This window comes from Rhineura floridana, chromosome 1 (genome assembly GCF_030035675.1).
Source record: "Rhineura floridana isolate rRhiFlo1 chromosome 1, rRhiFlo1.hap2, whole genome shotgun sequence".
NCBI classification, from domain to species: Eukaryota; Metazoa; Chordata; class Lepidosauria; order Squamata; family Rhineuridae; genus Rhineura; species Rhineura floridana.
In genome coordinates, this window is record NC_084480.1 from 82,228,838 (window position 1) to 82,239,477 (window position 10,640).

A 10,640-nucleotide genomic window follows, 5' to 3' on the forward strand; every position below is an offset into this window, starting at 1 on the left:
GATGTTGAATGGAGTAAGATTGCCCCTAAAAGACCAGGTTTGCAGCCTCGGGGTCATTCTTGACTCCCAGCTGTCCATGGAGGCTCAGGTGTCAGCAGTGAGCCGGGCAGCGTGGTATCAATTACATCTGATACAGAGGCTGCGACCCTATCTTCCGGTCCATCTGCTCCCACGGGTAGTGCATGCCCTGGTCTCCTCTCGCTTAGACTACTGTAATGTGCTCTACATGGGGCTACCCTTGAAGACGGTTCGGAAATTGCAACTGGTACAGAATGCGGCGGCATGGCTGATTAAGAACGGCCTCCGCAAGGACCATATCACGCCAGTGTTAGAAGACCTACACTGGCTACCAGTTGTCTACCGAGCCCAATTCAAGGTGTTGGTGTTAACCTTTAAAGCCCTTTACGGTTTCGGTCCAGTTTATCTAAAGGAGCACCTCCAGTATCACCAAACGTGCCGCCTGATGAGATCAGCCTTGCAAGACCTTCTCTCGGTCCCACCAGTAAAAACAGCTAGGCTGGTGCGGACCAGAGAGAGGGCATTCTCGATTGTGGCCCCCACCCTCTGGAACTCTCTCCCATGTGATCTTTGCCATGCCCCCTCCCTGGTAGGTTTTTGCCAAGGACTAAAAACGTGGCTATTTCAGCGGGCATACAGGATTCCTAGCTAAATTTAGTTTACAACGTTCAGATGTGGGTGGGTTGATTATTGAAGACTGATGTTGGTAGTATATTTATATGTTGTATTTTAATCTATGTACGCCGCCTAGAGTAGCCGTTCACTCGGCCAGATAGGCGGCCTAAAAATAAAATTTTATTATTATTATTATTATTGAGATGCTGGAAGCCTGGCAAACCCACCACTACCCGCACTGAATCTGCCAGCCTTTCATGCAGCATGGCCTGCCGGCTCTCTCTGCATGTCTGTGATGCTCACCTGGGGAGTGAATAGTGGTTGCAGTGATGCTCAGGTAACCTAGCCAGAACAGAAGAGCTTTGGAGTCAGCAGCAGCAGCAATTTGAGAACTGATGCTGGAGTACTCTGTGTGTGAGAGAGATATAGAGAAAAGATGCTATAGCCCATTTCAGGGATTCAGAATCTGTACCTGTGGACATGGAGAGTGGGGACAGCATGAGTTGGCCCAGCCTCCTCTGACACTGATCTTCCTGCATTGAGTGGGAAGGTCTGAAGGGGGGGGGTGTCTTTAAGCACATTTGATTGATCGTGCTTGCAGTGCTCACCTTCCTTGGGAACCCTGATTGCAGAGGGTAAACACATTCATCCCAACATGCTCACATTCCCCCTTTCAGATCTTCCCACACACAGCGCAGTATGGTTGGAAATGCCTTCTTCACCAATATAGATTCCAAAAACACAGTGGGTCTTGTTTCCAAATAAATATATTTAAATGTTGCAAAAAAAATAGGAAAAATAAGGCAAAGGCTTGAAGAAATATTTCATTCAGGGATAAGGTCAGGAACTTGGCCTTTCTTCCCTCCAGTAGATCCTAATCTTTCCAGGCTCTTTCTGAGAAGACTCATGGTGCTCCCTAAGAACTGAGCCTTATGTGTCAGCTTCTATTGCCAAGCAAAGTTGGTCTTGGCATAAAATCACTTGGTTGTGAGCTCTGATTGAAGATCTCATCCAAGGTCAGAGCCTAAATATCAAAGAAAAACAGATGAAGAATTAAAGAGACTTGAACTGATGGGGCTTGAGTTTTGACCCCTTCATTTTACGGAAACCTTTTTGAAGGTCTAAGTCTGGAGAACTGCACTTCACTTTACTTTGTGCTAATGTCTTTATATTCTTGAGGAAAGGGATCAGAATTTATTTCTACTGCCACTGAAGAGACATCATACATCTGGGCTAACATTTTTATATGAATTCCCCACCCTGTACCTGTATGTGCTTATTTAATCCTTTCTCCACGTCTCTCTCCCCGCCCCCAATGTATAGCTGTAGGAATATAGATACAATCCTTGCGTTTTAGAGAGCAAAAATCATTTTTAAAACATCTTGCTCCTATTGGGAATTACAGGTGTAATTCCATAGCACATCCTAAGAAAAGCCATGTTTTCTAAGGATGTGGTGTAGTGCTCAGATAAAATAAAATAAAACCTGACTTTTACAGAAATATCTGCCTTTTCAGCATGGATAATTGCCTGCCAAAGTAGACATTTTATGTGCAACTGCTGTTTCTCCTGCTGGTCTATATTCCTGTCTCTTTTCCCTCTCCCCAGAAAGATAGAGTTTTGTGGGGACAGTGGAAGCCCCTGTATTTAATATGCACCATGCTAAGACTTCGCTTTTCAAATGTTGCCCTTTAGATGTGCAAAGGCTTCATGTGAAAGAGCCATACAAATACTCTGCATTATGGTATAATGCATAATACTGTTCATTACACTGTATTTCTCTTTGGGCTTCTGTAATTACCTAGTGTTAAATCCATTGCCATGTCATGTGAAAAAAGTGTAGGATGATGTGTTTTACTGTCCTCATCTTAGCTTATGTGACATTTTATTGGCAGACGTACTCATACAAAAATAATTACTTTTCTGAAACGAATGCACAGAAAATTACAAAATCAAATATTCGAAGGATGAGCAAGCCCTGCCTCTAAAAGGAAGCTAATATATTTTACATTCTTCATGGTTACTGCTTCGACTCATCCAGAGCATACTTCACTGTCATAACTCTTTAATGCTCTGAATTTTAACTACAGTGTTAGAGCTGTTCCACTTTACTGATGGCCTGTTATAAATTTCAGGCCGCTCCTCCCTTCTCCAAGCTGAATCAGCTAGCCCCCTGTCAAGAGGAAGAAGGAGGGGGACTCTTTCAGCAGTCCAATCAGCTCTGAAGGAAAATGCCACTCAGAGCCTCCTGCTATACGGTCTCCAAGAAGAGATGGGGAGAGAGCAGGGAATTAAGCAGAAATTAATCAAAGAGAAGAAGTCCAGACAAAAGAAAACAGACATGTGGCATATCCCACACAAAATGAGGTAGATATCTCTCCGATTACGATGGGGTAAAAGAATCTCCCCATCCTGTTTATGTACTATTGTGAAAAGGCTGGTTGTTTTCTGTTCTAGCTCTGCAATCCTAAATGCATTTGTCTGGAAATAAGCTTCATTGATTTCACTGGATGTATGTTTAGGATTACAGCCGTAGCATGCTAAAGCAGATGCGCAGCGAGCACAAATGTTTGTTACACACTGCACAGTCACTTAACTAGAGAGAGCCTCATTATCGACTAAAGGTGCACATGCCTCCCTTTTAGGAGATGGTCATATACTTCTAATTAATTTCTTCATGTGCTTTGTTAGTTTCCAGCCACAGCGACAAGGAGACAAGGAAATACTGGAATCTAGCTTCCTTTAAAAACACACATTTTTAATTAGTAGGTGTTACTTAAATAAATGTTTCATAAGATTAAGTTCTGCAGGAGAACAAATCGGCTTTGCCGCTCTCACTGTGCATCCATAGGTTTATACGGATACTGCATCATTTACCAGTCCCTGAATCCTCATTACAAGACTCAGCAGGCAATAGAAAGTGCCTGTCCTGATAGCATTCCTGTTATCTGTTTTAATAAAAATGTAATATCCTCTCTTTCTTCATACACTCCTAGAACGTTTAAAATAATTGATTTTGCTCCCCCTAGTCTGCTAGTGGTCATCTTGCACAAAAGCTCCAAATCATATTGCTGTAATCCTTGGACATTACAGCAGAACAATTTCATTGTGAAGTCAGACACAGGCCACAGAAGCACTGTTTCACAACAGCATTGGTGTTTCAACACAGACAAGCGGTTTGCTCTGGCCATTCTCCAGTAACTGAAAGTCCACCAAAAGGTTCACCACACATTTGTGGGAGATGTGGATTCAGATCCATGCAATAGGTATATGAGAATGGGAAGCCTTCCTGAAGTGCAGCTCCTATCATCCCTGACCATTGGATGTGCTGGCAAGGCCTGGGGGGAGTCCAACCACATCCAGAGGGCACCAGGTTCCTCATTCTTGCTGTGAAGGATCCTCTAGTTATCTGCATTTGATAACCTTTGTTTTTTATAAGTTGGTGAAATAATTGCCTTTACTATCCGTTTTGGATTTGACACCCACTGACTTATATCCTGGCTTTTCTTCTGTGAGTGAAACAAAATGTAGGTTCACAGAGCAGGGCTTTCCTATTGCCCCCCCCAATCTCCTCCAGTGGCTTAGGGGACCTTTGGGAATGGTGTTGGGTAAGATGCAGGGAGCAGCAAACAGAAGAGGGAATTGGCAGAAATGGGCCTCCTTATGTTATGCACAATTACTTTCTGCATCTTTAAGGACATGAGCATGATGAAAGGGAGACTTGCATTAGCTGATGTGCTGTTATGACTCAGTGCTTCAAATCGTAATGTAAAGCAGGGGCAGGGAACCTTAGGCCTGGGCCCCAAAGGCAGCTCTCAAGGCCCCTCTGTCTGACCAGAGGAACTCTCCCTGGGCCCTGCACCTTCTCCCCAGGGCAGACTCCTCACTGGTCCTGCTTCACATCCTACATGTTGTTGCCTGGCTAGAAAGTGTCCTTGAACTCTGAGAATTACTTGTCTAGATAGCGAAGGGAAGGGGAACCTTCAGCAGCAGCGGGTGCTTGGGAACCCGCATGGAAATTTTGATAGATGGGTGGGACAACCTGCCTGGCATTCATGTGATGTCATAATGACTTCATACAATTGACCGGTGGATGGCCTTGCCCACCTGTCAAATTTAGCCAGCAAGGCCAATCCTGATAAGGATCTGGGCCATGGAGCCAAAAAGGTTCCCCACCCCTGAGATAGAGGATAGGAGAGCATTTATGTGTAGAAACTAGCCTGCTGTACAAGGGAAAATTCATGAGTTGCTCCACCCACTTTTGCATCTGGCCCTGCCCACCACTGGCATATGGCCCCTGGAAGGTTGCCTAAAAGGGAATGTTATCCTCAGGCTGAAAAGGGTTCCCCACCCAATTTAAAATGATCCCATTTAAATACTGTTTTGGTTTCGAATTCAGTAAACCCCTATTATCTTAACCTGATAGCAAAACAGTCATTAGTGAAACACTTTCTGATTTATCCAAATGTTATCTTTAAAAAAAAAGATCTTTCAACCTAATTAAAAGTTTTCTTGGATTCTTTGGATAAATGAAATAGCATGTCAGTTCCTTGGGGCTAGTTATTTCATTCCTGAGATGCACTAAAAACAAACTCTTGTTAATTTCATATGACTAGACCTTGGAAAAGAATATGCTTGTCAGTCATGGATATGCAGAGGTACACAGCTGAATAAGTTTTGAATCCTTCTGTTATCCAGACTCAGGGCCAGTGTCAGCACCCAACATGCTCAAGGAGGTGCTGGGTCCACAAAGCTGGAAGTAGAGCCCACTGTGGATGTTGCCCTTGTCCTCACCTGTGGTTTTTAATTTTAATGATGCATAATACTCATGATGTAATCTTGCTGTCAGGCATTGTGGGAAGTTAAAATAGTAACTCCCCAGCAGTGCTACTGATACCAGTACCCACTGCTGCTGCTATCACCAGTGTCAATAGGTAAATTTACTCGATGGGACACCAGTGTAGTGTGGGCCTCATCAGAAGGTAATTTCTAGTGTCCCCCTCAAAAGTGGATCTGACTCTGGCCAGATTCTGATCTCATTTCACTGGTGTGGTATCAGTATAAATGTCTCTTGAAAGAACTGGAAATGGCCTTGCTGTTGCACTACACTTCTGCAATACAAACCTTCCTGTACCGTGATAAGCAAACTATACTGATGGCACTCGAGCAGTTTTCATACGATCACAGGGCAGTTCAATAAAACCATGGAAAAGTTCCGGCTAGTACGAATCTGTACCAGAGTCTCAGCAGGTACTTCTGTCTTTTTAACCGATGGCTAACAGAAGCAGGGGTGGTGTCAAGGGGGGGCAAGCCCCCCCAAAGAAGGAGCTCATCCCCCACCTAGTATATTTTGCCCACCTAGAACTATGCTTTGCCTCTTCTGTGCCCCCCCGCCTGATATTTATGTAAAAAGCAGAGCAGCAACAAAAACCAGGTGATGGGTCAGGGATGGGGGCCTGAAGGAAGAAGCTGGCATAGCAATGTGAGGAGGGAAGTGTTGGGATTGGAGGGGAAAGGTGCCAACACAGAAGTTCACGAGAGGCTATTTGGGGGAGACAATGAAGGGAATAAAATTGTTAGTTGTGGGCTACAACTAATGGTAGCATTCTGATTCTTATCTGATATCCTCTGCTCTTCTGCTTGTAGAGCACTCAGAGCAGCTTAAATCAATAAGAAATAAAATACAACCATTTCAACAGTAGAATTACAAAGCGCACCAGTTATTAAAAATGTGTGCGTCTTGACACAGCACTTTAAATTAGGAACTCTGGCTGCCTCTGCCTTATTCCACATATGCCAAGACAACTTTTCATTTAACACCACCAGCTAGGGCGATTCAACATTCTCATTAGGCTGCTTAATCTCATATTAATTTGCATTTAATTGGGATTTGGGAAGGTCCCCCCCCCAATAATGCTTATTCTTTTGGTGAATTTGCCCTGTTGATGCTGCATCAAATGTACTAATGCTCTTTTATGTGCAGTAGAGGGTTGGGCAACCCTTGAAATCTTGTAAGGCCATATGTTATCATGAAATTTATATTATTGCTTTTCTTGGTGCCAGCAGGATTGTGAAAAGAACATCCCTTGTAATATTTGCTGCTGTAAACATTTCAAAATGATGCTATGCAACCTTTACTTAACTCTGTGCAACTCTTACTACAATGACTGAATGAGAAAAAAAGGCAGCTGCTCTAGATTTCAATTTTCTACTACTGTTCCCCAGAACTCTTTCCCTTCCGTGGTTCTTGCTCTCATTGTATTGCCCCCTCATGATTTTTCAATATCCCAGCAGGGATAATAACATAATGAGATGTGGAGAAATCAGTGGAGGCTTTTCCATTTGGGCAAATAGGACATTGCCCCACCAATCTCAGTCTGCCCTTAGCCAACCCCTACCTACTGGATTTCTTATTCACATCCAGTCCAAGGGGTGGCACTGACTGTCAGCTTCCTCCTCCTTTAGTGACATTTTGGAACTCACCATGGAAGAGGATAGGATAAAACTAGAATTAGTTGGCTATGCCCACCATTGGCTCTGGTTCTACCTTCCGTTGACTTCTGTGCCTTCCGCCCCACCAGTCTCAATGAGCACAAGCCACCACTGGGATAAACTGAAAGCATTTGGGAAGTTTACCAAAGCATTTTGTCTTGACCTAAACATTGTGAAGCATTAAACAGTTTAAACTACAAATAGTTTGTAGAATCATTATTCTTCAGTGAACTTGAATCCATCTGCTATAGAAGTCTGAAGTCATTCATTGGCGATCACTTGTGGCCAAGTAAGATTGTCTTCCAAGATAAGGTCTTTAACAGTGGGTCTGTAAGTGACTGTGGAGGCCAATTCTGGATCTACACAGCCTCTCACAGTGAGGACATAGGTTTCCAGATGGAAGATGGTCACAATGAGGATTTGCTTGACGTGCCTTCCGCTTAGCTCGTTTGTCCCTTTCACCCTGTACTTGTGCTTCTTCAAAGTCTATAGCACCTTTGATAATAGCTGACCTCCAATTGGGACGCTCATGGGCCAAGGCTTCCCAGTTCTCAGTGCTTAAGTTACATTTTTTTAGATTCACTTTGAGAACATCTTTAAACCTCTTTTGCTGTCCACCGATATTCCATTTTCCATCCTTAAGTCATAACAAGCCCCAATTCAGGAAAAATAGCAGGAGAGCAAAGCTGCATTTCCACCAGATCATCCTCTGCAGACCTGGCTCAATGTGATTGCATTTCCTACAGCTCCCATTGAGTACCACCACTTATTTTGTTCCCCAAGCGGCGGTTTCTGCAATCAAAGAATGTGGCATACACCCAGGAACTTCTAGGGCCTGTAGGGAGCTTCCCACATGGTGCTTTTGCCACTTCTAGGATCTAATGTGTCTACAGCTATGCCTCTTTTTGAGCTGTGAAATGGCACCACTCTCTGTTAATAGGAGTCACACTCCATCACACTGGAACAGAAACACATTTTCATTCATTATCTATAATAAAAGAGGTATACACAAATGTGTCCTCCCTGCATTACTTTTCCCCATCCCCATTACTTGAAGAGACAATGGTGTACATATTACTTCCTGAAGCTGTTTTAACTCATTCTGACTGTGATTTCTTTCCTTTTTGTGACACAGGTCATAGTGGTGTCTGTGTTTATAGGCACAGTAGCAAATGAGATGCCATTGAACCCAATGTATGGTATTATGATACAGAGAAGGCTTACTGAGAAGAATCTAGTATCTTGTCAGACAAGTTGGCAGCATGTTTAGCTTTCCTGTCTGTATTATCACAGAATTCGTACTGGAAGGGGTGGGGAAGAATGGCAAAGAAAACAAAGTGTAACAGAACTTTCCAGGAACACATGAAGATATTTACAGTGCAATTACGTATGTGTCTACTCAGAAGTAAGTCTCATTGAGTTTAATGAGGCTTACTCCCAGGTAACTGAGTACAGGATTGCAGCCTTGGTTTTATTTTGAAAGCACTATCTATAAATAGCATGTGCTTAGCCTTCTCAATAAGGCATCTCTCTAACGCCATCATCAAATGCTACAAGGCCATTTGATTGGGCAAGTGGAAGAAGGAAACAGGTGTAAATCAGAATGCATAGGTTTCTGTAGAAAGTTTTGTGCTGGTTGCTATGCTGCTAATCAGCTGCAGGGGATTATTATCTGACCATCTGAATACTTAATAATAGATTTCCCTCATTCATGTTCAATGAGTGGGAAGCCATAGAATAATACCTTGAAAAGGCATGTTATATATATACTGTATATATGGGTGGATTTTTCACTCTTACCCATCTGGCAGGGAGGGGCATCCTCCAAGTATCTTCCAAAAGGCCTTGTTAAGCTTCTAAGCAAACATTCTTATTAATGTAACAGCCTGTAGATCATGTACATCAATGGTTTTGCTGAGACTTTAGGGGTTTGACTGTTCCAATGTCATAGTCCTTTTCATGTAAACTATTCAGATCATCATGCTTCTCCCAGCTTTTCCCCTCCATTTGGAAGTGCTATCAAACTGGGCCTACTTAATTTAAAAGGATTCGTCTTTTCTTTGCCATTCTAAACCTTAGTAAGAACGTAAGAAAAGCACAATGTGAAACTGATTTCCCATGAAAGCTAGAACAGCAACATAATGAAAATGTGACAATCCTTTTGTGGAAAAAGAATAAGAATTAAAAAAGCGAGAGCTGAAAGGCAAGCATTGGCATACAAGATTAAAGTTGGCAAGGAAGGTACTGGTATTTTGACCTAATGGGAGCTGTAAATGGAATAACGAAGTTAACTGACCCTATGCTAGTTTGAAAATGGCAGCTTTCTCAAAGAAAGGTTGCATTTACAGCTGCTGTCCACCAATTATATTTGTTCATACAATATCCTAAATAATTCCCCCTTTTGGAAACGAAGCCCGAAGCAAAACAGTTTCATTTCAACATCAGCTGTGCTGTCGATAGATTTAGAGCCAGTTGGTTTGAAATGACAGCAAATAATCCTGAACAATGGGTCCCCTGGTTTTACATTTCTCTTAATTATTGTTGAATAATCCTCTTTTTCTGAAGCCTGTTAACTCATGTTTTGCTCCTCCTTTTGCTGCTTTATGCTGCAGATTTTAAAAAAAAAGACATTTCTGGAAGGAAATCTAAGCCCACGCTTCTTGCTCTTTAGGGACCCACTCAAGTAGAGTTATGAACAGCTCTGGTAATGTAAGTACCAGCCAATGCAGATTTTAAACTGTGCTTCCCTGCTCTGTGAATCCCTCCTACCGTTTCAAAGTAAATAGCTTTCTGTCCTACCTGTCAGCATTTGATCAATGTCTTTTTGATGACACAATGAGTTCTGCAAAAACAGCAGGAGAAAAGATGGAGATGATTAAAGCATACATTAAAAAAAAGGAGGGGGAGAATCTGTATAAGCTGTAGAGGGAAGGGAAGGAGGTGAGAGCAAATATACTTAAGCAAACTTGAATGGAAGCATATTGAAGGGACGTAATATGCCAATCGCCTGCCATAATCATAAAATTAGGCACTACATGTAGTATTTACCCCCAGCTCACAACTGTAATCCTTACAAGTGGTTGCTTCCTGATACATGAGCCAAAGTCTCTCTGTGAAAAGCAAGCAGCATACACAGCTCATTCCCCACCCCCAAGCACTTAAGGGTCATTAGTCTGGCACTGCAGAAAACAGATTCTTCATTTTTTTCCTGCCTTAGCCTAGTTTCTCTGCTAAGACTTTTGTAGGAAATGCTGTAGTGTGCAGCCAAGAGATGATTGATTAAGAAAGAAGGCACAGAATTTGGGCATCCTGAAGAGAAAAAGAAAATATTCCACTGCCTTTCCTATGATGAGTCAGCATAAATCAATTTTATTTATGTAGTAACAGTTGAATACTAACTACCCAGCATCATCTGCTGGAACAAAATTTATGATGTCTATCTTTAGGTTAATATTACTTGAACATTTTGTGCCTGAATAATGTATGCATTTGTCTATCTTGAGTAATCTGGTCACA

The 10,640-nt window shown here is 42.5% G+C and overlaps 1 long non-coding RNA gene across 1 annotated transcript; it reads right to left on the reverse strand.

Annotated features, from left to right (window-relative positions):
• Positions 1-1,384: 1,384 nt before the first annotated feature.
• Positions 1,385-9,996, reverse strand: LOC133376197 (uncharacterized). Its single transcript, XR_009760428.1, has 2 exons — positions 9,924-9,996; positions 1,385-1,657 (listed from the first exon to the last, which is right to left on the reverse strand). It is a non-coding gene; the product is annotated as an uncharacterized LOC133376197 (long non-coding RNA).
• Between the last annotated feature and the right edge of the window lie 644 nt (positions 9,997-10,640).